Genomic DNA, 24367 nt, shown 5'->3' with positions numbered 1-24367 from the left:
TGGATGCCCGTTGGTGGTCGGGGAGCCGGGGGGCGGCAGGCAAGGCAGGGCCCGGGGCAGGGGCGCAGGGGGGAGGAGCACAATGGGTTGGCCTCCCTCTTCCTCCTCTCCTCCCCCTTTCCCTCCTCTTCCTCCTCCCCCTTCCCCTCCTCCTCCTCCTCCCTCTCCCGCTCCCTCCAGCCACTTTGCGTCTTTCAAACCGAGCGGATCGCGGCCGCATCAGAGACCTTCGGGCCCCAACGTGAGTCTCTCCCCGAGCCCCCCGACTGCTGCCCGGCCGTCCACCCCCCCGTGGCCCTCTGCCCTCTCTGAGCCAGGGGTCAGGGGCGCATTTGGGGCTTTTTTTTCCCCCCCAGGCCGGTTGGCCGGGCCCCTCCCCAAGGGCCCACAAATCTTGCAGGGTGGAGGGAGGTCGGGGGCTGCCCCGGGGGCGTCCCCCCCAGCCCCGAACTCCCAGTTCGGTTAAGAGGGGGAGTCTCTCCCGCCCCCACCCCGGAAACCCAGGGTGGGACCACACCCAGGATAAATATGTGACTTCATTTGTATGTAGTGAAACGTGCGTCCCTCTTGTCTCCTTTTCCTTCCTCCATGGCTCTCCAGCCCCCTTTTTCATCATCAAATGTATTTATTGAGCGCTTACTGTGTCTTTCCTGGCCCTCCGCCTCCTTTCCCAATCCCTGATCCCTCTGTCCCCCTCTCGGCCCCCCCCTGCCTTGTGATTTCCCTGCCCTTTGACCTCTGTGCCCACGGGACCCTCCTAGCCCCCCAATCAATCAATCAATCGTATTTATTGAGCGCTTACTGTGTGCAGGGCACTGGACTAAGCGCTTGGGAAGTACCAGTCGGCAACATATAGAGACAGTCCCTACCCAACAGTGGGCTCACAGTCTCGAAGGGGGAGACAGAGAACAAAACCAAACATACTAACAAAATAAAAGAAATAGAATAGATAGGTACAAGTAAGATAAATAAATAAATCCCCCCCTTCCCCTGGTTCCCCTAGACGCCCCAACCCCGCCTCCGTTACCTTCAGCTCCCTGACCCCACCATCCACTAATAATGACATTTATTAAGCGCTTACTATGTGCAAAGCACTGTTCTGAGCGCTAGCCACTCCCCCATCCCTTCTGCCTTTCCTGGCCCCAGGAATCCCAGATCCCAGCCCTCCTCCCCTCCCCTCCAAGAACCAATATCCCTCCTTTACAACAACTTGTGCTGGGCCCGCTCAGGATCTCAGCCCGTTGACGGCCAGACAGTTGCGATTAGGCCAGCCAGGGAGGACACGGGGGAGACGGAACACTTGCTTTGGAGATATAAGTGGCCGCTTGCGGGACGGTGGCCTACATTGTTGCATGTTGGATTGTTGCATGAGAAGCAGCGTGGCTCAGTGGAAAGAACAAGGGCATTGGAGTCAGAGGTCATGGGTTCAAATCCCCGCTCCGCCACTTGAGTAATAATAATAATGATGGCACTTATTAAGCGCTTACTTTGTGCAAAGCACTGTTCTAAGCGCCGGGGAGGTTCCAAGGTGATCAGGTTGTCCCACGGGGGGTTCACAGTCTTAATCCCCATTTTACAGAGGAGGGAACTGAGGCCCAGGGAAGTGAAGTGACTTGCCCAAAGTCACACAGCTGACAATTGGCAGAGCTGGGATTTGAACCCATGACCTCTGACTCTAAAGCCCGGCCTCTTTACACTAAGCAACGCTGCTGTGTGACTTTGGGCAAGTCACTTAACTTCTCTGTGTCTCAGTTACCTCATTTGTAAAGTGGGGATGAAGACTGTGAGCGCCCCGTGGGACAACCTGATCACCTTGTTACCTCCCCAGCGCTTAGTACAGTGCTTTGAACATAGTAAGCGCTTAATAAATGCCATCATTATTATTATTATTGGAGTCAGAGGTCATGGGTTCAAATCCCAGCGCCGCCACTTGTCAGCTGTGTGACTTTGGGCAAGTCACTTCCCTTCTCTGTGCCTCAGTTATCTCATCTGTGAAATGGGGATTAAGACTGTGAGACCCCCGTGGGACAACCTGATCACCTTGTAACCTCCCCAGCGCTTAGTACAGTGCTTTGCACATATTAAGCACTTAATAAATGCCATCATTATTTATTATTATGATGTTAAATTTGCAGTCAGTCACAGTCTGTTGTGTCTCGGGGGTTGGTTGGGGTGGAAGGGCAGACCTACCAGTGGAGGAAAGCTAGGCCCCACAGAGATTCTCCATTTTTGACCAACATCTGGAAGGATCCCAATGGCCGTCTGTGATATCCACCGGAAAGGCCGGTGTAATGTCCCGGGCCCCAGGAGATGCTGGTGTTTGCCCTTTGGTCCGGGCCATTTCCCCAGGTCTGTTTTGAAGGTTGTCCCAAAAGAGCCTTTCTTTCAGAGATGGGGCCGAGGGGGGGACTAAAGAGCACTCCCTTCATGGGAAAGAGAGGCTATTTGGATGACCAACAGCTTTGGGAGTTATACAGTGTAGCCTTGGGAGTGGCCAGTGGCAGAATACTTGGTTTCACCCTGTGTTGTTTGTTAAGATGCCAGGGAGTTTCCATGCACCCATTTGCGTCCCTGGGCAGCCAGACCCTGGTACTTTGTGCAGAGTAGGGATGGTGAGCCCCAGGGTCTGGGAGCTGTGCCTCTGCATGTAGTGTGCAGGACTGCCATTGCTCAACAAATAATAAGCATCGAGAATAATGACAGCCTTAGAAGGAGTAAGGTCCTCTAAGAAGACTTAAATTCTACTGTCTAATCAGAAGGTGCTCCCTAGGCTTTTGTCACTTCCAGTAAGCTTCTGAGGTATATTGACTCTACCTCAGTTGTCTGGAATGACAAGTCAAATAGGCAGACTAACCCAAGGCGGTGGAGGAGAGGTTGGTGGGGGGGCTTTTTCCAGCCTCTGACGTCCACCTGGCCATTTCTTCCAGTGTGGTTCAAATGGTCTGTGGACTGATTTCAGTGGGTGTGACCGGTGGGCTGTCTGAGCTTCAAGTATGTGGGAGGAAGAATGTTATCTGCTGCAGTGACTCACTTCAGATCAGTTAGGCTGGGCCGCTCTCTGGATGGGCTACTGCCTGCCTCCTCTTCCAAGGTGGGTGGAAGGCGTGAGAGGAACTCTGGAGAGGAACTCTGGAGGGGTCATTTTTGGCTCTAGGATACCCCAAGGGCCCAGTCTGACAACCTCCTGTCTTGGGCTTGCTGAGGGAACCCGTGTTTGGTTTTTTTTCCCAGTGCTAGTCACTGGAAGGAGTATCTGGGTTGCTCCATCATTACTGTATTTCCTGACACCTGGGAGGGGATGGCAAGTATCCATCCCTTAGCTTATACAGACCGTTCAAACCTTTAGCGGGTTCTATCCCGTGGCCTGACTTCTCTGCAGTGTAAATATTTGCTTGACCACATTTAAGTAGGTCTCTGAGTGTGGAGCCTTTTGACCCAGCAAAGACCAAAGGCCCAGGCTCAGTGGGGACCCGATGGGGCAAAGGGAGGTGAGAGAAGGTGAGGAAAAGAACCAGGCACTCATTTCCCCTCTCCTTCCTTAAGAGTTCCCATGGTCCAGGGCTTGAGTGTGATGTGTTGTATGTAACCTCTGAAGTTTCCCGCGTTGCCCCGACCACTCTGATCAGCAGTGATCCCATTTCCCAGTCCAGACCTCTCCTCGCTGAGGCCTGCCTGGGCCCCATTAGTGGACAGACTAGAGGGGGGCCAGCTTGCTGCCCTGCTAGGGTGCTGTCGGGGGCTGCTTCCTGAGCCTCCTCCTCCATATCCCAAGCGGGGTCTTGTTGAGCCAGCCTGGGGTGTCACATTTTTCAGCTGCCGAGCCTTTAGCCTCTCCCCTGCCCCTTCCAATCCCAGACTTCCTGCCTTCCCTGTATTTCTCTGGCCATCTGCATTTCCAGATGTCTTTGTTCTTTCCCTGCCCCACTCCTCCCACTACCCCAGAAGCCCTGAGGCGGGTAGCTAGGGAATAGAAAAGAGGTTGCTGTAAAGCTCCCTGCTGCAACCCAAGTACCTCACTGATTTTCGAGGCAGCCTCCTCAAGCCAGCCCCTTTCCTTCGCCGCCTTGAGACACAGCTCTGATAGGTCCCCCCCAGCCCTGCTCTCTTTCCCACCATCTACTCTTTCTTTTGCTCCTAGGCCATTTTCTCTGACCCGTTGATAGGGTGGGTTTCTTTCCCTTCCCTTTCTTCTTTCTGCACCCCTCCCCCCGACCACGTTCCAACAGTTCTGCTGTTTCTCCTTCTGCCCTGACCTCGCTACCCTCCAGCTGTACAAGCTTTTCACAGACCTTGCTAATCCCCATCCCTTGGGAAAGGTAATGCTTCTGCTTCCTGAGCCCCCTCCTCCATATCCCAAGCAGGAACCCAGTCCTCTGGGGACTAAAAGCTACAGTCGTTCATTCAGTTGTATTTACTGAGTGCTTACTGTGTGCAGAGCACTTTATGAAGCGCTTGGAAAGTACAATTCAGCAAAAAAGAGGGACAGTCAATCGGTGGTATTTATTGTGTACTTAGTGTCTGCACTGTACTAAGCCCTTGAGAGTACAGTATAATAGAGGTAGGAGGCATGATCCCATTTGTGGTCTACAGTGGGGTGACACATTAAAATAAATTACAGATAGAGGTACAGGGGTAGAGTTCATTCTTTCAATCGTATTTATTGAGCGCTTACTGTGTGCAGAGAACTGTACTAAGCGCTTGGGACAGTGCACTTACAGTCTAGACACGGGGAGACAGACATTAATATAAACACATAAATTACAGATATGTATGTAAGTCCTGTGGGGCTGAGAGGGGGAAGAAGAAAGGGAGCAAGTCAGGGCGACTTTCAGAAGGGAGTGGGGAAAGAGGAAAGAGGGGCTTAGGGAAGGCCTCTTGGAGGAGATGTGCTTTCAGTAAGGCTTTGAAGGCAGGGCAGGGATCGTGTCTACCAACTGTATTGTCATACTCTCCCAAGCATGTAGTCCAGCGCTCTGCACACGGTAAGCGCTCAGTAAATGCCACTGATGGATTCCAACTGATAGAACATCACCCAGAGCCCTGAGTCACGGGCCTTTGTCCTCATCTTTTCTGGCTTATAACTGGAGTTCCAGAAAGGAGTGGAGAATTCGGATGAGACTTTAAGACACAGAATCCTAGCTGTAGATGAGCCCTGTGTGGGGCGGGGACTGGATTATAAGATTTGATCATCGTATATCTACCTGATGCTTAGTACAGAGTTTGGCATTTACTAAGTGCCTTAATAAATGCCATAACATAACAACACTAGGTGATGCTCTCTGTGCCAGAATCTACTGGTTGAGGGAGGATGAAAGATCATAGATCTAGTCTGTCTTGACCTCTATCAACACCCATCCCAGGCTTTTCCTTGCTGAGCAGCGCTTCATTCCCTCAGACTAGTGATGAATCAGACCTTCATGGCCCTCCTCTGCTTGCATCTGAGCGGCTGGTTCCTTTGGCCAGGACTGTTCCCTGCCTCTTCCTGAGGGAAAGGGCCCCTGTCCCGGATTAAATGCCATGCAACTTTCTCACGCACTGCAGCTGCCCCATCCCCCCTTCCCAGCCTCCCCTCCATCCCATCCTCCACCCTCTCTCCCCAGTGCAGAGGGAGGGGAAGTTACCAGTGGTTCTCCCTGCTGACCCTTATTCGGCACTGGAGGACTCTGTGGGTGGAAAAGGATTCTAGGGAGTGTGTGGTGGTGAGGAGGGATGCAGGAAGCCAAGGGAGGGGACGATGCAGAGGGGCATGGGACAGGAAGAGTGCCTATGTGCTTCTGCCCTATCTCTCAGGGCGTAGAGTAAATGAGAGAGCTCTGTGCAATCTAGGTCAGTTAGAGTGAGGACAGGCTACTTTAGAGTAAGAGGATGAAGGCAGAGGGATCCAGGAGGACAGATAATCCCAGGTAAGGCGCATACACACATACACTTTTTCCACTCCCAGTGGTGTTTCCTCCGGCATTAGTAGCTGGGGAAGAAGCTAGCCGGTCCAGTCAGGATGGCCAAACTTGGCCATCTGCTGGAGCTGGGAAGGGAGGAATTCCTCCTGGCGGAGCCTTTGATGGGATGGTCCAGGCTGAGGGCAGCCGTGGGAAGGCTACCCTCTTCAGTGAGCAGAGAGCGTGTTAGCCTTTCCTCTCACCAAATCAAGACCGTGATTTTTCATAAAACAAGGACTAGAGTTACTGTTTTTTCCAGTGGAGGGGCTAGTGTGGCCTATTGTAGAGAGCAGAGGCCTGGGGGACCTGGTTTCTAATCCTAGCTCTGCCACTTAATAATAATAATAATAATGATGGCATTTGTTAAGCACTTACTATGTGCAAAGCACTGTTCTAAGCACTGTGGGGGATACAAGGTGATCAGGTTGTCCCATGTGGGGTTCACAGTCTTAATCCCCATTTTACAGATGAGGTAACTGAGGCTCAGAGAAGTGAAGTGACTTGCCCAAAGGTCACATAGCAGGCATGTGGCTGAGTGGGATTCGAACCCAAGACCTCTGACTCCAAAGCCCATGCTCTTTCCACTGAGCCATGCTGCACTTGCCTGCTGTGTGACCTTGGGCCAGTCCTGTCACTTCTTTGTACCTCAGTTTCCTTCTCTGTAAAATGGGGATTCAAAACCTGCTCTCCCTCCCCACTTTAATAATAATGATATTTGTTTAGTGCTTACTATGTGCCAGTCACTGTACTAAGCACTGGAGTGGATACAAACAAATTGGGTTGGACACAGTCCCTGTCCTACATTGGGCTCACAGTCTCGATACCCATTTTACAAATGAGGTAACTGAATCAGAAAAGGTAAATGACTTGCCCAAGGTCACACAGCAGACAAGTGGCAGAGCTGGGATTAGAACCCATGTCCTCTGACTCTCAAGCCCAGGTTCTTTCCACTAAGCCACACTCCTCTTTATATCAAAAGCCCCATGTGTCTGACCTGATTATCTTCTAATTATCACAGTGTTTGGCTTGCAGCGCTTAACGAATACCAATATTATTATCAAGTAAAATGGGAGTTTTCTAGCCCCTTCCCTGCCGCCCCAAATCACCTATTTATTTTTTGGCTTGTTCTGGATAGGTTTGCGTAGGTCAGTAGGTTCTGGGGCTTGTGTATTTTAATGAGTAGGATGACGGGAAAAGATCAGGACTTATTAGTTCTGGAGCCGACTGACATTGTTTATCTCCTAGGCACATATTTCTTGGCCCCCTTAGAGTTCAAAACACAAGATCCTGTATTCCTTTCCCTGACATCCAGGCAAGGATTCACCTCCCTTCTCCAAAAGACAGAGACCTGAGTGAGTCTCTTCGTGTTAAGCTATCCTGTGTTGACTGTAGTCCCAGGAGGTTAATCATGTCAAGGCATCTGGTTGAAGAAAGGTGCCTGGAGAGACGTAGGGACCAAGCTTGGTGAACCCCAGGAGATGTGCAGGAAAGCAAGGTGATGGACATGAAGTGGTATTTCTGCAGAGTTTGTGTCTGGAGGGAGGAGAAGTAAAGTATAGAGGTAGGTCTATACTGTTCACTTGGCTTCTAGGACAGTAGACACCATAGAAACTTGTAGGCCAGGAAAGGCCTTTACTTATTTATTGCAAAAAGAGTGACATGAGTGAAAGGTCCAGGCTCCCATCGTGGAACTGGAAGCGGCTGTTTGGCCTCCCATCTGGTAGTGGTGTGAGTGACAGGCCTTTCTCCCCACCGTCAAACCAAGAGGGAATGTTCCTGTGGGGAGAAAAGAGATCGCTTCTCTTCCTGCACACATACCCTCAACTCTAAAGGTCTGTGTTCCATATAATGGGAAGAGTCATCAGCCAAGATGTGAGCAGAGACCAACAGAGCTCTGGAACGTGATGACTTCTGACCCGAGTCACCTTGACCTCAGGCGGGTGTGACTTGAGAGGGAGCTGGGGGGTGGTGGCCAGCTTTATGAGATCTGGTAATGACACCATCTTGATCATGTGAAGCAGCACGGCATATCGGCAAGAGCACGGCTTGGGAGTCAGAAGATGTGGTTTCTAATCCCGGCTACGCCACTTGTCCGCTGTGTGACCTTGGGCAAATCTCTTAACTTCTCTGTGCCTTAGTTACCTCACGTGTAAAGTGGGGATTAAGATTGTGAGCCCCATGTGGGACATGGACTGTGTCCAACCCGATTACCTTGTATCAACTCCAGTGCTTAGAATAGTGCTTAGCACATAGTAAGTGCTTAACAGATACCATTATTATTATTATTATACTTCGTGTTCCCAGAGTGGCCATCTTGAGTAGTTGAAGAGGCACGCTGTGGACCCTGCCGGTGACCGCACTGAGTTGACCACTTACCTTGCTACGTACTGAAGCCGGCCAGGTTCACCCCCGTGTCATTGGTACTCCCATTAATTACAGCCCGGGGAGGACTCAAATCCTGGCCACATCAACTGTTAGAACATTAGGAAGGCCTCTGCTATGGCTAGGACTTTTTTAACGGTTGGACTGAGTCACAAGGAGTTTGAAACCTTGGTCCTCTAGCCACATCGCCCTGCTTCTTGTCCTCCTGGTCTCCAATTTGCTCTTGTGTTTTCTCCTTCCCTTATGGGTCTGTCACCTCATCCCTCTTCACCTTAGGGCTCAGGGACTTTGTCTATATCGCATCCCCCCACTCTCTTCCCAGTGCTTAGTACAGAGCTTTGCACACATTAGGCAATTAGTAAATACAATTGTTACCACAAGTCACTGAACATTTCAGTAGCCAGCACCATGATGGCAGGTAGCGAGTCCTCCCTGGGGAGCTCCTTCCCTAAAATGGAGGAGCCAAAGCCGTCCATGCCTTCTTACCTGTCGGCTTCTCCTGCAGTCCCCTTGGCACTTGTGGGCTCCTTTGGGTGGCATAAACCCGTTTCCAGTGTGGACACATAAGTACCAGAGGCAGGTGGTATTTAAACCCAAGGGTGCTCGGGAGCACAGGCGAGCGAGTGTGTGGTGTGAATTTGTTTGTCTCTTCTACGGCTTCCTCATTTCTAGTTAGGAGTCTCAGGTGGCTCCATTTTGAAGAAGTAGCCTTTATTACAGAGGCCATCACACGCATACACCTAGGTGTACTGAAGAGAAATGTTACAGGAGTATTACTCATCAGTGAAGAGGTGAAGACAAGTAAAGAAGCGTTCTGTTTCTGCCTTGCCCCTATTCCAACAGATGGACTCCTTAAACCTCAGTTTCCCCAACTGTAAATTGGGGTTAATAATACCAATACTTGAGTCCCCCTGCTTTTGCCCTCACTCTTGACTCCTGGGGTGCTGAGAAACTGAATGCCTGTAGCATATTTAGAAGTCTTTGGATCTGGGGAGTTTTAGTATAAGTGAGTATTGTTATAACATAGAATGATTTGACTTTCTTCATGTGCTTTTGTATTTAACTTCCCCTTTGTCTAATTGCCAAAGGGTTTTTCATGTAAACAAAGTGTTTGGGGCTATTTCACCTGCTGCTCTGTAGCAGGCAGGACCCTCTAACCCACTCAGGAACCACAACGACGTGAGAAGGGAAACCGTATTTCCTGCTTCCGAAAGCCCCAAGGATCAGGAATGAGAGAAATGCAGAAAATATGCCTTGCCCGTGGAACTGCTTCTGAATAAGGCATTTATGGAAAAGGTTTCCAGGAGGCGGTAGTTGCTCTTTAACTTCTGAGCCTGTTTGTGGCTCTTTGCGATCCAGAAGAGGGGGCAGGGGGAGCCCATTAACTACTTGACTGCCAGCCTGGGGGAGAGAGACTGGGAGACCAAGGGTCACAACCAAATAGGGCCAGCTGGGAAGCTGGACAGGCACGAGCTCTGGGGTAGCTGGCTTAAATTCTTATTTATTCTTCTCTCCATGCCAAAAGTGGGGGAAAATGGGAGTCAGCAGTTTACTTCAGTTTTAAGCTCACTAGCTAGTTCTAAGCTTGGGGCTTAGCGCTTTCACCTGAGAAATAATCACACCCTTCCATCTGGGCTTCTTAGACAGGAGCTGATGGGGAGGGAAGGTGTAAGTGATTCCTGGCTCCTATCCTGGCCTCCTGGGAGTCAGCTCTTTTGGGGTGGTGGGGCAGGGCAACAGCTAGAGGGGTGCCTGTTGCTCTTCCAATTTCCTCTCTGGGCTGTTCCGGGCTCTTCTGCGGAGGTGACTGTCTGTTCTAGTGGCCAGCGGTGCTGCTGGAGGGTGTGTGACTGCGTGAGCCAAGGCTACTCCTGGCCAGGGACTACTGTGTCCTTGGCTTAGGGAGAGGCAGAATTAAAGCTCACACCTATACTTTTGCTTCCTCTTCCCAGAAGTCCCGGAGGAAGGCTGTTTATGATTTCAGTTGTGAATACTTTAACGGGCAGGGCGGGGCCTGCCGTGAAGGGCAGGGCCTGTCCTCTTGGTTGCCCTGGTCTGGGGCCAGAATCGCTCCAACTCACAAAGGTAAATGAGCCACCCGCTGTCCACTCCGGCAGCATGTAACAACCTGCCATTTCACCGGATATACAGGGCTGGGCAGGAAGAAGGAGGTGGCGGCAGGGGATGATTAGCCGTGCTGCCTTGGCTGCTTCCTGGGGAGGTGTGACAGCCGCGTTTTGGTAAGTAGCAGTGCCCTGCTTTGCCGAGACCTCAGTGCTCTGGGTGACTCCTCCTCAAGCCCCGTGAACCTGACACACTGCTCCTAAGTGGTGCAAGGTGACCCATCCCATTGCTGCCCACCTTGGCAGCCCCCACACTGGGCTGGGGCTTTGAATTCAGGAGCGAGTTACTGCCCACCCTCCCCGGGAACTGGTTGGATGGGTTTTCTTAGCAGTTGGGACTTCGCAGGTTCTCTCTGGTCGAGGCCCCTTTGGACGGGAAGCCAGGCAGCAAGGGGCTGCTCAGAGCGGAGAGGCTAGGCATTTTGGCAGACTACTCCCTTGAGCCAGGAAATCAACCCTGTGTAACTACCTGCCTGGGTCCAGGGCGAGAAATAATTTATGGTGGGCTGAGGTTAATGTAAAGTTTGTTTTACTCATGGTATTCCAGACTGCAGTTGCAGCCTGGCTTTAAAACAGAATGGTGGGAGTGTCGGGGGGGGGAAACATTTTCTTCTCTGTAGTGCTAGACTCAACAAACAGATCTCCCTTGGATCCAAATCCATATAATAATAATTGGAATATTTAAGTGCTTGCTTTCTTTCAAACCCTGGGGTAGTTATAAAACCATCTGGTCAGGCACAGTCCCTGCCCATAGCACAGTCTTAAGCAGGCGAGAGAACAGGTATTGAGTCCTGTTTTGAGAGGTGAGGAATCTGAGGTATAGAGAAGTTGTGACTTTCCCAAGGTCACCCAGCAGCCATGTGGCAGAATCGGAATTAGAACCCAGATCCTCTGACAACCAGATGGGTGCTCTTTCCACCGGGCCATGCTGCTTCCCCTGTCCTCTTGCAGGCTGTTGAGGTGGAACGAGGAGGCAGTGAATGTGCCAAGTTGTTACAGGTCGATTCTGCCTTCTTGAGTTTGCTTTAATTGAATAGTAATAATAATGATAATTATGGTATTTGTTATATTCACTCATTCACTCATTCAATCATATTTATTGAGCGCTTACTGTGTGCAGAGCACTGTACTAAGCGCTTGGGAAGTACAAGTTGGCAACATATAGAGACAGTCCCTACCCAACAGTGGCCTCCATATGCCAGGCACTGTACTAAGCCCTAGGGTGGATACGAGTAAATCGTGTTGGACACAGTCCCTGTCCCCTGTGGGGCTCACAGTCTCAATCCCCATTTTACAGATGAAGTAACTGAGGCCCAGAGAACTGAAGAGACTTGCCCAAGGTCACACAGCAGACAAGTGGTGGAGTTGGGATTAGAACCCATGACCATCAGATTCCCAGGCCCGTGCTCTAGCCACTATGCCATGCTGCTTCCCCTACTGTGCCCACCGTCCCTGTGAGCAGTCAGTTGATCAATGAAAGGTATTTATTGTGCGCTCACGTTCAGAGTGCTGTAGTTAACACTTGGGAGAGTACGATAGAATAACAGGGGTAGCGTTTCTACAGCTCACTCAGATGAGGCTCAGGGCTGCTTTTAAAATACATCTATCTCACCTAAGACCCGTGGCATTCCTGGCAGAAAGAGAGAGACCCTCTGCCTCTTCTCAGTCAGCAGAGGTTGGCTGATTCTTTTATCTTGGCTTCACAAAGTGTTACTTATCAATTCCCCTCCGCATATGCCAGTGACAGCCGTAGCCTGAACTCCTGGCCCCAAAAGGCAGAGCCTGAGAGCCAGGAAGAGCCCCTTCAATTCAAGGCCTGGATAAATGATTCCAATGTTTGTCTAATGGAGGGTCTGTTTAAATACACAGTACTTTGGCATATTTAAACTCTGATTTAAATGTTCACATTTGGATGTTGGCCAGAAACAAAGATTTTTGCCTCTCCCCGTCTTCTGGCTGGCTGCATTTCTCAGGACCAAGCTGATTATTTGTCACAGCAGAGGCAAGACTGTAAATTCCTTCCCCCATCTTGACTTGTCAGAATCTCTCCCTCTCGCCTGAATGCCATCACTGCTACATTTCTGCTCCCACGGTGAGCAGTAGATCAGTGAGGCCCATTCTTAGTTGAGCAAAAGCACTGTGAACTAGAGTTTTTCCTAAGCGTTATTATTATTGGTAATAATAGTGGCATTTATTATTATTATTATTGATAATAATAATGGCATTTAAGCACTTACTATGTGCCAGGCACTGTTCTAAGTACTGGGGTAGGTAACAAGATAATTGGATTGGACATAGTACCTGTCCCACTTGGGGCTCACGGTCTTAATTCCCATTTTACAGATGAGGGAACTGAAGCACAGAGAAGCTGTGACTTGCCCAAGGTCACACATCAGACAAGTGACAGAGCTGCAATTAGAACGCATGACCTTCCAACTCCCGGGCCCGTGCTCTATCCACTAGGCCATATTGCTTCTCATTTGTTAAGATCGGTGGCAGATACAAGATAATATGAGAAAACGTGATAATTTGACATGAGGGAGAACAAGTATTTTCAATCCTCATTTTACAGATGGGGAAACTGACTTGCCAACGGTCATTCAGCAGGAGTACGGTAGAGTCAGGATTAGAACTCAGGTCCTCTGACTCCCAGACTTGTCAGACTCCCAGGCCTCTATAGAGGCCTTTAGAAACATTTTTTGCTCCCCTCTGGTGTCTGCCCTTGGCCATTCCAAGCAGGGGGTTCTTTGGGGAACCTCCCCTGCCATGACGGCAGCCTCTGATTGTTTGATCTCGGTGATTTATTGGCCTTTGATCATTCGGCTCCCAGGATTCCTCCTGCTGGACTGGATTAGTGTTTTCTAGTGGAGACACTTTGCATTTATCCCCAGAATTCAGGGTTTGGGGAGTTTATAGACTCCTGGGTTTCTGCCCTCGAACCCTGCCAGAAATCAGTTGTAACAATAATAATAATAATAATAATGATGGTATTTGTTAAGCGCTTACTATGTGCAAAGCACTGTTCGAAGCCCTGGGGGGATATAAGGTGATCAGGTTGTCCCACAGGGGGCTCACAGTCTTAATCCCCATTTTACAGATGAGGTAACTGAGGCCCAGAGAAGTTAAGTGACTTGCCCAAAGTCACACAGCTGACAAGTGGGGGAGCCGAGATTAGAACCCATGACCTGTGACTCCCAAGCCCGTGCTCTTTCCACTGAGCCACGCTGCTTCTCTAGTGGCCTGAGTATCAGACACAGAGAGGGTGTTGTAAAGGACCCGGGATAGGTCTGAATTAGCCAAGAGGCGCTTTCGTGGAGTGACTTAATTCCTGCACCAACCCAGTGATTCCTTGGAATCCGACACTGTAGGAAACCCTCCAAACTGGACTTTTCCAGTCCGTGCATTCCCCAGTTCCCCACCTCACGCCCAGTCAGGTGACCTCAGAACAAGGCACTGATACAGTCAGCCCGACAAGGTGACCCGAGCAGGGGCCGGCTCCCGCTCCCTCACCGGGTCCGCCCCCGCCCTTCGGACATCCTTGCACCCTCTCCCCCAGCAGGAACCAGTTAGGTGAACTTCCCTGAGGCTCTCTGAAAGGCAGAGGTCATGCTGATTTAAAAAAAAAAAAAGGTTTTGGGAAGGGAGAATATTTTCCAGTCAAGAGGATGGGAAGTCTAGGGGAGGAAGTACAGCCTGGTAGCCCTACATCCCCAGGTTTTCTTCTGCTTTCGTTTTTCCATGGTTTCTTCAATCTTCTCACACCCACCCCCTGCTCCCGGGCCCCCTCCCTCCTTCAGGTTAAACAGATTGAACGGTTCCCTGGACCTTGAAGGGAAAGCTGTCTCCCCCTTTGAAGTGAGGCTGAGAGAAGGCAGAATGTATTCCCTGGGACTGAGCTGGGTAGCCCTACGGCGCAGATGTTTATGTTCTCAGCTGCTTGGGTGGGTTTGCCCGCTGGGGAATAAGTCTCCCCTTACTGCCTTGCAATTTCCCCTGAACACCCTCGGGTACTTCCTTCCAGCTGCCCGATTTCCTGGGTGACCGAGGCTTTTAGCCTCCATCCAGGTGGAGCCATGGCTGTCCACCTTCAGGCCCCGTCCCCTGTCCCCCCAGAGTAAGGCGAGGCCATGGGGTTGAGTGTGCAGTTGTTACTTTTGGATCCTTCTTGGCCAAGGCTTCTGAAATGGAGGAGAAATTCACTCCCATCCTGAGAGGAGCTGGAGCGATCTTTGGGGCACAGATTTCACCCCCTTCCCCACGAACACAAGGGAGTCGTCTGGGTGCCATTGCTGTAGCCCCTGGGCAGCTCCAGGAGGTGCCCGGGGCCTAGCTGTGAAACAGTGCCGGGAAGCGTCGGCCCTGCCCCTTTCTCCTCCTCAGAGCTGCTGCCCGTCTTCCATTGTGTCACTCTGGTGTGGCAGGGCTCTGCTGCTTCCCTGGCCCTGATCTAAGGCATTTCTTCGGATCAGCAGCTGTTTCTGACCTTCCTAATGGTGGTCATTGCCCCAGGCACACCTTTGATCCATTTGGACTCAGGGGCTCCTGGCAGAAGTTCACCTAACTGGTTCCTGCAAGAGGAGAGTGTGCAAGGATGTCCGGTGGCTTTCTTTCCATGGCTTAGTGGAAAGAGCACGGGCTTGGGAGTTAGGTTGTGCGTTCTAATCCCAGCTCTGCCACTTACCAGTTGTGTGACTTTGGGCAAGTCACTTAACTTCTCTACGCCTCAGTTACCTCATCTGTAAAATGGGGCAACCTGATTGCCTTGTATCAACTCCCAGTGCTTAGAACAGTGCTTGGCACATAGCGCTTAACAAATACCATCATCATCATCAATGCAGGCCTCTTTTCCCAAGCAGCAGAGCATGGACTGTGGGACTGTGGGTGTGGGACTGGGAGTCTGGAGACATAGGTTCCAATCCCTGCTCAGCTACTGGCCCTCTGTGTGACCTTGGGCAAATCACTTAACCTCTCTGGACCTCTATCATCTGTAATATGGGGGATACTTAGATTGTAAGCCCCCATGTGGGACAAGGGCTGTGCCTGATTTATTACCTTGTTTTCCAACCTGGCTCTAGGCACGGTATTTTGGTCCATTGAAAAGTGTTCAATAAATGCCTGCATTATTGCCATAGCAACCAAAAGACCCTCGGCTCTCCTTCTGCCCCATGGATGTTCTCGAAGGACTGTAAAGCGCTCAATAAATACCGCTGATTGATAGCCAGCTCCAGCTGGCCTAGCAGATACTCTCAGTGGGCTTAGAGGTACTTTTAGTGAGTCGGGCATAGAGGACTTGGGAGTGAATCCAGTCCAGCCTGATTTTTCAGAGGATTCGCCGAAGCCAAAGCTCTCTCTCCCTTCTGCTGTCCAGAATGCTAGTAATTTCATCCTGGCCTGCTCCTGCCACCCATGTGGTAGAAAGCCACAGGTCAGTTGGGTGGCCCCGGGCTGGTCTGCTTGACACACAATAAGCGCTTAACGCATACCATCGTTATTATTATTATTACCATGCTGGGAGCTGACAGTAAGTGGACAGATCCCTGAGGGATCGGTACACTCAGGAGTAGCCCCTGCTTTTGAAGTTTTGTGTAGTAATTTTAAGTACAAATCCTGTTTCTGTCCTAAGTTGCCCATCTTACCATAATAATAATAATAATAATAATATCATTTATTACTTCCGAAGTGCTTAGTACAGTGCTCTGCACACAATAAGCGCTCAATAAATACGATTGAATGAATGAATGAAAATAAATAGAACAGTAATATGTACAAGTAAAATAAATAGTGACCCCATGAACTCTCCATGACCCCACTCATGTCCTCATGTCCTGTGAGCCCACTGTTGGGTAGTGACCGTCTCTATATGTTGCTGACTTGTACTTCCCAAGCGCTTAGTACAGTGCTCTGCACACAGTAAGCACTCAATAAATACAATTGAATGAATGAATTTATTAAGTGCTTACTATGTGCAAAGCACTGTGCCACAGGTCAGCAAGGTGTCACCAGGGGAACCTCCTTAGTAGCCATGGACCGGCAGTCATTGCTAAGGTAACCGCTTCAGCCTTCGCCGTTAGTGTTACCTAGCTGTTTTCTGAATTCCTGCTGAGCCTGTCTCCCTTGCGAGATACTTCCCGCGGTTCTTCGGTCAGAAACCTTTACCGCCGATGGCCCGGCCCCAGCAGACATTCCTAGACTGGCAGCCCAGTCACCTGGCTTCCCTCCCCTCACTCTTGGCTGTTTCACACTGGCTCCACAGGACCGTGAGTCACACTTGGGGCCAGATCAGTATACGCTAGAGATGGAGGATGGAGAACATAATGATAAGACGTAGGCGATTAGCAAACAAGCCGATAAAAGCAGGAGTGAGGAGGTGAATGATAAAGCAGCATAACCAGGAAGATTGTGCGGAGCAGAGGAGATAAACAGGGAATGACATCTGGAAGAGGTGACTTTTAAGGAGGGTTTTGAAAATGATAGCATTTGATATGAACTGGGGCGCGGTGTTCTTCCTTCCAAGAAACTCCAAGTCAGATATTTGGTACCTCACCCCCTTTCCTTCTCCGCCTTTTGCCCCCTCTGCCCCTTCTACTGACTCTCCCTCTGTTTTACAAGATGGAGAAACTGAGGCACAGAGTGCCAAAGTTTACACGGGAATCAGGAGCAGAGCTTGGAATGGATCCTGGGCCCATCTCAGCTCTGTCACTGGACTTTGGGCAAGTCACTTATCCTCTCTGGGACTCAGTTTCTTTATCTGTAAAATGGGGGGAAGATTGATTGTGAGCCCTGTGTGGGACAGAGACTGTTTTCAGTCTCATAGCCTTGAATCTCCCCTAGGGCTATGGGGTGTGTGCTAGCGGATACCAAGCAGCGTGGTTCCTTTTCTGTGCCTCAGTTACCTCATCTGTAAAATGGAGATTAAGACTGTGAGCCCCACATGGGACAACCTGATTACCTTGTGTCTACCCCAGTGCTTAGAATAATGCTTGGCACATAGTAAGCATTGAACACGTACTATCATTATTATTATAGCAATAAAAAAGGGGACTCCAGCATTGCACCTTTCTGGGATTTCTAGAAATCGACTGTAGAGAGCCAAGGAGATTTCAAGGAGGGTCCCGTGTGAATGGGTGTGTAACTGTTCGTGCACACGCTTGCCCATGCGAGGCAGTACATGTGTCCACTGTGAGTTGGGACATCTGTTTCACAATGGCTGGCTATACCCTGGCGATTCCTCCTTTCATGGGCTCAGCCGCACTGCCTGCTGCTGGGAGTTTCCCCAGCCCAAACCATTGACGTTCATTGTCACCTCCAGGTCCCCAGCTTTCCACCCTCCCCTGGGAATATTTCCCCACCTGAGTGGGCTGAGATTACCCCGATAATTCAGCACCATCGCCCCGGGACTTAATTACAGCTCCTCTCTCAAGGGGTGGGGATCCTTGGGGATTCACCATCTCATCCGGCTCCACACTTGCAGGGGATGAGAGCTGTACGGGGAAAGGTTTTTGGATCCTCCGCTCCTCCCTCGGGAGGGATGGGATCCAGAACCCCGGACACACAGGTTCTCCCTGTTAAGTAAAATTATCAGCAGCAATGGATGTTGGTATGCTTGCTTCAGTTTGTGACATCCGGACAGGATCGGAGGAACATAAAATCCAAATCAGTCACAAAACGCAAATTCCCCCCGATTCCGTCTCACTCCCTGAGCTGCAGGATCCAGGTTCAGAAGTCAATCAATCAGTGGTATTGAGTGCTTACTATGTGCAGAGCACTGTACTAAGCGCTTGGGAGAGTAATTAGCAGACAGTTGCCTTGCCCATAATGAGTTTACAGTCTAAAAACCTTCCTAAATTAGTATCCGTCCCTGCGCTCCAGCTGAGCTTTTCTCTCTTCATCCGTGTGTGTTTCCCTCTCCACAAGGTTTCCTCCACCCTCCTCCGAAGTGAATGTTTAGGCGGTGAGGCTTAGTGGAAAGAGCATGGCTTTGGGAGTTAGAGGTCATGGGTTCTAATCCCGGCTCCGCTACTTATCAGCTGTGTGACTTTGGGCAAGTCACTTAACTTCTCTACGCCTGTTACCCCATCTGTAAAATGGGGATTAAGATTGTGAGCCCCACGTGGGACAACCCGATCACCTTGTATCTACCCCAGTGCTTAGAACAGTGCTTGGCACATAGTAAGCGCTTAACAAATACGATTGTTATTATTTAGTGGTTCACCTTTGTTTTCTGCTCCCTGGTGTTTTTTGCTGCTCTCTCCTGGCCCTAGCTTCTGAGCCAGTTCCCGAATTGGCCTCGGTTTGGCTTCAGCTTGACGCATGTGTTCCCCGCGTAGGCCGAGGCCTGGGAGCTGTGCCCGGATCAGTGCCCTCCCTCAACCAGCCGACGCCCACTCGGGGAACGGGAACTGCAGGCCGCTGGGCATGTCCGGCTCGGAGCTTACATTTCACATATTCTAGAGACGTGAGTGCACCTAACGGAGATGCAGAACTTTAGCCCCACAGGCATGGTCCGGTCTGCCATTTAGCCCGGCCGCACCCAAATACCTGGGGCTCAGGAGCGGGGCTGGAAGCTCGTTCTCCAAACGGTTAATCCTGTTTCTCCGAGAGGGTGTTGGCAGTGACTGGGCCAGAACCCAGCTCGAGCAGCATCTGCTCTCCAGCGGGCGGGGGGGAAGTGCCGTCCAGGGGAGCCAGCCCTGCCCATCACCCCGAATGTTCAGGACATGTCCTTGGTTCACACAAAAGCCTAGTGTGTTAGCCTTCCGCACCCTTAGACAGAACGATAAAACGTAGGCCACCGAACCAGCAGTTGCGAGCGGGGCCCTGAGATCCGATTTAATATTTGATCAGAGGTAAAACTTTTATTATGCTGTGGGGTTTTTTAATTGAAACATCAATTTTACACTTCCAAGTTGTCTAATTTTATATTCTGCCTGTGTATATTCATTTTTAATGACTTAAACTAGCAAATGTGAAAAAACTAGGTGACAGTTGAACAGTGGGAACTCAACGTTGGTGATTTAAGGTGGCCATTGATGCAGGTGCCCCATTCTGGTTTTAATGTACCTTTGTAAATATGATCAAAACTTCACAGCGAACTAAAATGTGCATTAGTTACCAGTTGCCCATTCATTTAGTGTAATACTGTTTGTTTTTTTACCTCACGCATAATACCTTCTTTGCCTTTTTTGCCAAGTTTTAAAAATGCTTTTTTTTAGTGCAGATCATATTTTAGTCTAGTGTACTTCTTCAAGACCATGCTGACTCCACTTGTCTGTCTGTCTCCCCCTTCTAGACTGTGAGCCCGCTGTTGGGTAGGGACCGTCTCTATATGTTGCCGACTTGTACTTCCCAAGCGCTTAGTACAGTGCTCTGCACACAGTAAGCGCTCAATAAATACTATTGAATGAATGAATGTCACCCCCCTCCCCCAAAATATCCAGCGTTTGCCCATCCACCTCCATATCAAACAAAAACTCCTCACCATTGGCTTTAAAGCACTCCATCACCTTACCCCTTCCTATCACATCTCGCTTCTCTACAATCCAGCCCACATACTCCACTCCTCTTGTGCTATCCTTCTCAGTGTGCTTTGATCACTGTGCCTGGCCCACATCCTGCCTGTGGCCTGGAACACGCTCCCTCCTCAAATCTGACAGAAAATTACTCTCCCCCAACTCAAAGCCTTATTTAAAGGCCCATTTCCTCCAAGAAGCCTTCCCAGACTAAGCCCCATTTTTCCTCATCTCCCACTCCCTTCCACATCACCCTGACTTGCTCCCTTTACTCTCCCCTCGCCCCCAGCCCCACAGCCCTTATGTATAGATCTGTAATTTAATTTATTTGTGTTGATGTCTGTTCTCTCCCTGCCCCCCACCCCATCCCTGACTGTGAGCTCATTGTGGGCAGGGAATGTAACTGTTTATTGTTGTATTGTCCCTTCCCAAGTGCTCTTCACACAGTAAGTGCTTAATAAATAGTTAGAATGGTTCGTCCTGCTTGTGATTTTAAAGCAGAATTGGCGTGGGGTCCCGGACACATCCCGGAGAGTCCCCCAACCCCCGTGGTTGCTCACTTCAGCCAGCTTGAAAAAAAAATGACTGAATTTCAAATTTTTTTACTAACATAATTTTACCTAATGTACAATGGTAATTGGGTAGGAGTTTGTGGCATCTATTTGGGCCCATATTTAGGTGGTGTTGAGAGCCAGCGTGGACAGAGCTCTGCAGAGCATGCTAACCCAGGCTGGGAGATGCAGGGATATTGGGGACTATGCTCAAGACTGTAAGCTCATTGTGGGTAGGGAATGTGTCTGTTTATTATTATTATTATTATTAATAATAATGGTATTTGTTAAGCACTTACTGCGTGCCAAGCACTGTTCTAAGTACTGGGGTAGATACAAGGTAATCGGGTTATCCCATTTGGGGCTCCCAGACTTAATCCTCATTTTACAGATGAGGTAACTGAGGCACAGAGCAGTTGAGCAGCTGGCCCAAGGTTTGTTGTCTGTCTCCCCCTTCTAGACTGTGAGCTTGTTGTTGGGTAGGGACCGTCTCTGTAGGTTGCCAACTTGTACTTCCCAAGCGCTTAGTACAGTGCTCTGCACACAGTAAGCGCTCAATAAATACGATTGAATGAATGAATGAGTGCAGCAGACAAATGGTAGAGCAGGGATTAGAACCCACATCCTCCAACTCCCAGGCCTGTGCGCTTTCCACTGTCACACTGCTTTTCATGTTATATTATTCTCCCTCAGGCCAACTGCCTGGGGAACAGGAGGAAAAAGTGTTAAGAAGGGGGGAAGAGAGAAGGGAAATGAGAGGGAAAAGGGAAGAAGAAAGGAGAAAGAGGAGGTGGGAAAGGGGAAGGAAGGGAAGAAAAGGAAAGGGGAGAGTTGTGGGGAGGAGAGGTGGTAGAAAGTGAGGAAAGGAAGGGGAGAGAAAAAGAATATCCCTTTCCCCTCTTGTCTCTCTCATTATCCCCATCCTCTCTACCTCCTCTCCTATGCCTGCCGTTGGACAGTAATAATAATAATTATGGTATTTGTTAAACACTTACTATGTGCAGGCACTGTACTAAGTGCTGGGGTAGAGAAGCAGCGTTGCTCAGTGGAAAGAGCACGGGCTTTGGAGTCAGAGGTCATGGGTTCAAATCCCAACTCCGCCAATTGTCAGCTGTGTGACTTTGGGCAAGTCACTTAAGCCACGTGGCTCAGTGGAAAGGGCACAGGCTCTGGAGTCAGAGTTCATGGGTTCAAATCCCGGCTCCGCCAATTGTCAGCTGTGTGACTTTGGGCAAGTCACTTAAGCAGCGTGGCTCAGTGGAAAGAGCCTGGGCTTTGGAGTCAGAGTCCATGGGTTCAAATCCCAGCTCTGCCAATTGTCAGCTATATGACTTTGGGCAAGTCACTTCACTTCTCTGTGCCTCCGTTCCTCATCTGTAAAATGGGGATGAAGACTTTGAGCCCCCCCGTGGGACAACCTGATCACCTTGTAATCTCCCCAGCACTAAGAACAATGCTTTGCACATAGTAAGTGCTTAATAAATGCCATCATTATTATTACAAGCAAACTGGGTTGGATATGTCCCTGTCCCACATGGGGCCCACAGTCTTTATCCCCATTTTACAGATGAGGTAACTGAGGCCCAGAGAAGTGACCCAGCCCCTGCTGCCTAACTTGAAAAAACAGCATGGCCTCATGGAGAGAGGACAGGCCTGAGAGTCAGAAGGACCTGGGTTCTAATCCTGACTCTGCCACTTGTCTACTGTGGGTCCTTGGGTGAGTCACTTCACAGCTGCTTTACAGAGAAGCAGCGTGGCTCAGTGGAACGAGCAGGGCTTTGGAATCAAAGGTCATGGGTTCAAATCCTGGCTCCGCCACTTGTCTGCTGTGTGACTTTGGGCAAGTCACTTAATCAGTCGTATTTATTGAGTGCTTACTGTGTGCAGAGCACTGTACTAAGCGCTTGGGAAGTACAAGTTGGCAACATATAGAGACAGTCCCTACCCAACAGTGGGCTCACAGTCTAAAAGGGGAAGACAGAGAACAAAACCAAACATACTAACAAAATAAAATAAATAGAATAGATATGTACAAGGAAAATAAATAAATAGAGTAACTTAACTTAGAGTAACTTAACTTCTCTGGGCCTCAGTTACCTCATATGTGAAATGGGGCTGAAGACTGTGAGCCCCCCGTGGGACAACCTGATAAACTTGTAACTTCCCCTGCGCTTAGAACAGTGCTTTGCACTTAGTAAGTGCTTAATAAGTACCATTATTATTATTATTATCTCTGTGACTCAGATTCCTCATCTATAAAATGGGGATTAAGACTGTGAGCCCCATGTGGCACAGAGATTGTGGCCAACCTTATTTGCCTGTATACACCCCAGCACTTAGTACAGTGCCTGACATATTGTAAGCACTTAACAAATACCACAATTATTATTATTATTAGTAGTAGTAATATAAACAGGTTGGGGGTGGGCGTACCAGGACCCTGAAAGGTGGGAAGAAGAGGAGGTGCATGACCCAAGTTTGGGAATTTGATGGCGGTGGGAGCTCACAGCTGGATCTAGGGAGCAGGGAGGAGGAGGAAGAGGGGGAGGATGGGAGGGAGGCAGCAGGAGTTGCATCAGGTGACTTCCTTCCTCCTCAGCTGGGCGGGGAGGAGCCAGTGTAGCTGAAATCCGTAGTGCCCACTTCCCTTGGGTGGGCAGGGTGGGTGAGAGAGGCAGGGGTGGGTGGCACAAGAACTCCCTCTGCCATCCTTCTTGGAAGTGGAGATTTTGGTTTTCTGCCGTTGCCCCGGCAACCGAGGCCCGAGGTGCCAAGCTGACAAAATTCTTCCTGCTGCTCCCCCGCCAGTAGGCCGGCCACATTTGTCCCCTGGTATTGGAATATTTTTACAGATTTTGCTGATGGCACCCCAGTTTTAGGCCGTTTTTCGGGATTGCTTGTGAATTCACCAAAGGTTGGCAAATCCCATCCCTCCCCTCCTTATTCTTATCCCCGCCCCATTGTACTGGATTTCTAGAGGGCTTGCACAGCTTTGAGGTGACGAGGCTCCTGCCACCAAAATGTGTGTAACCCAGCTGGGAGGCCCGATGAATCCTTACTTAAAATAACGTGGGACAGGACTTTGGGGCTGGTGTGATTGGAAGGTTGAGGGTGTATTTATATCAGTATGGAACAGGGACAGTGCCCAGCTTGATTTGCTTATATCCACCCTAGCACTTAGTGCAGTGCCTGGTACGTAGTAAGTGTGTAACAAATAACCCAATTAATTAATCAAATATTGTCAGAGGAGGAAAAACTGACATCAAGAGCTCCTGAAGGGGAAGCATCGTGCCTGTTTAGCTTCTCCCCTGAGCAGCTTTCTGTCGTTGCATCTAATGGCTGCCACCCTATGGCTCTTCCATTTGGGAGAGAGCTTGTTTCTCTGAAGTCTCCAGTCTGTGTGTCTTCTCAGACCTTGAAGCTGGCAGCACCTGGGACTCGGAAGGTGTTCAGGATGGATCCCCCTTCCGTGTTAGAGAAATAGCATGGCCTAGTGGCAAGAGCACGGGCTTGGAGATCAGAGGACGTGGGTTCTAATCCCGGCTCTGCCGCTTGTCTGCCGTGTGACCTTGGGAAAGTCACTTAACTTCTCCTTGCCTCGGTTACCTCATCTGTAAAATGGGGATTAAGGCCGTGAGCCCCATGTGGGCTCAGCGCTTAGAACTGTGCTTAGTACCTAGTATGTGCTGAACGAAATGCCATCATCAATCAATCAATCAATCGTATTTATTGAGCATTTACTGTGTGCAGAGCACTGTACTAAGCGCTTGGGAAGTACAAGTTGGCAACATATAGAGACAGTCCCTACCCAACAGTGGGCTCACAGTCTAAAAAGGGGAGACAGAGAACAAAACCAAACATACTAC

The 24367-nt window shown here is 49.9% G+C and overlaps 1 protein-coding gene across 3 annotated transcripts in view; it reads left to right on the top strand.

Annotated features, from left to right (window-relative positions):
* Positions 1 to 205: 205 nt before the first annotated feature.
* PLEKHG3 (pleckstrin homology and RhoGEF domain containing G3) overlaps positions 206 to 24367 on the top strand; it is a 39660-nt gene continuing 15498 nt past the window's right edge. For 2 of the 3 annotated variants that reach the window (XM_038765700.1, XM_038765698.1), the window contains exon 1: positions 10455 to 10558. The gene's annotated coding sequence lies outside the window, so the exon portion shown is untranslated. Of the gene's footprint in view, positions 242 to 10454; positions 10559 to 24367 lie in introns of those variants that run through there. The other variant, XM_038765699.1, reaches the window with a different exon arrangement.

The sequence above is a fragment of the Tachyglossus aculeatus genome, chromosome 23, assembly GCF_015852505.1.
Source record: "Tachyglossus aculeatus isolate mTacAcu1 chromosome 23, mTacAcu1.pri, whole genome shotgun sequence".
In the NCBI taxonomy this organism is placed as follows: Eukaryota; Metazoa; Chordata; class Mammalia; order Monotremata; family Tachyglossidae; genus Tachyglossus; species Tachyglossus aculeatus.
The sequence above is the reverse complement of the archived record's forward strand: the minus strand, read 5'-3'. Positions and strand labels throughout refer to the sequence as shown.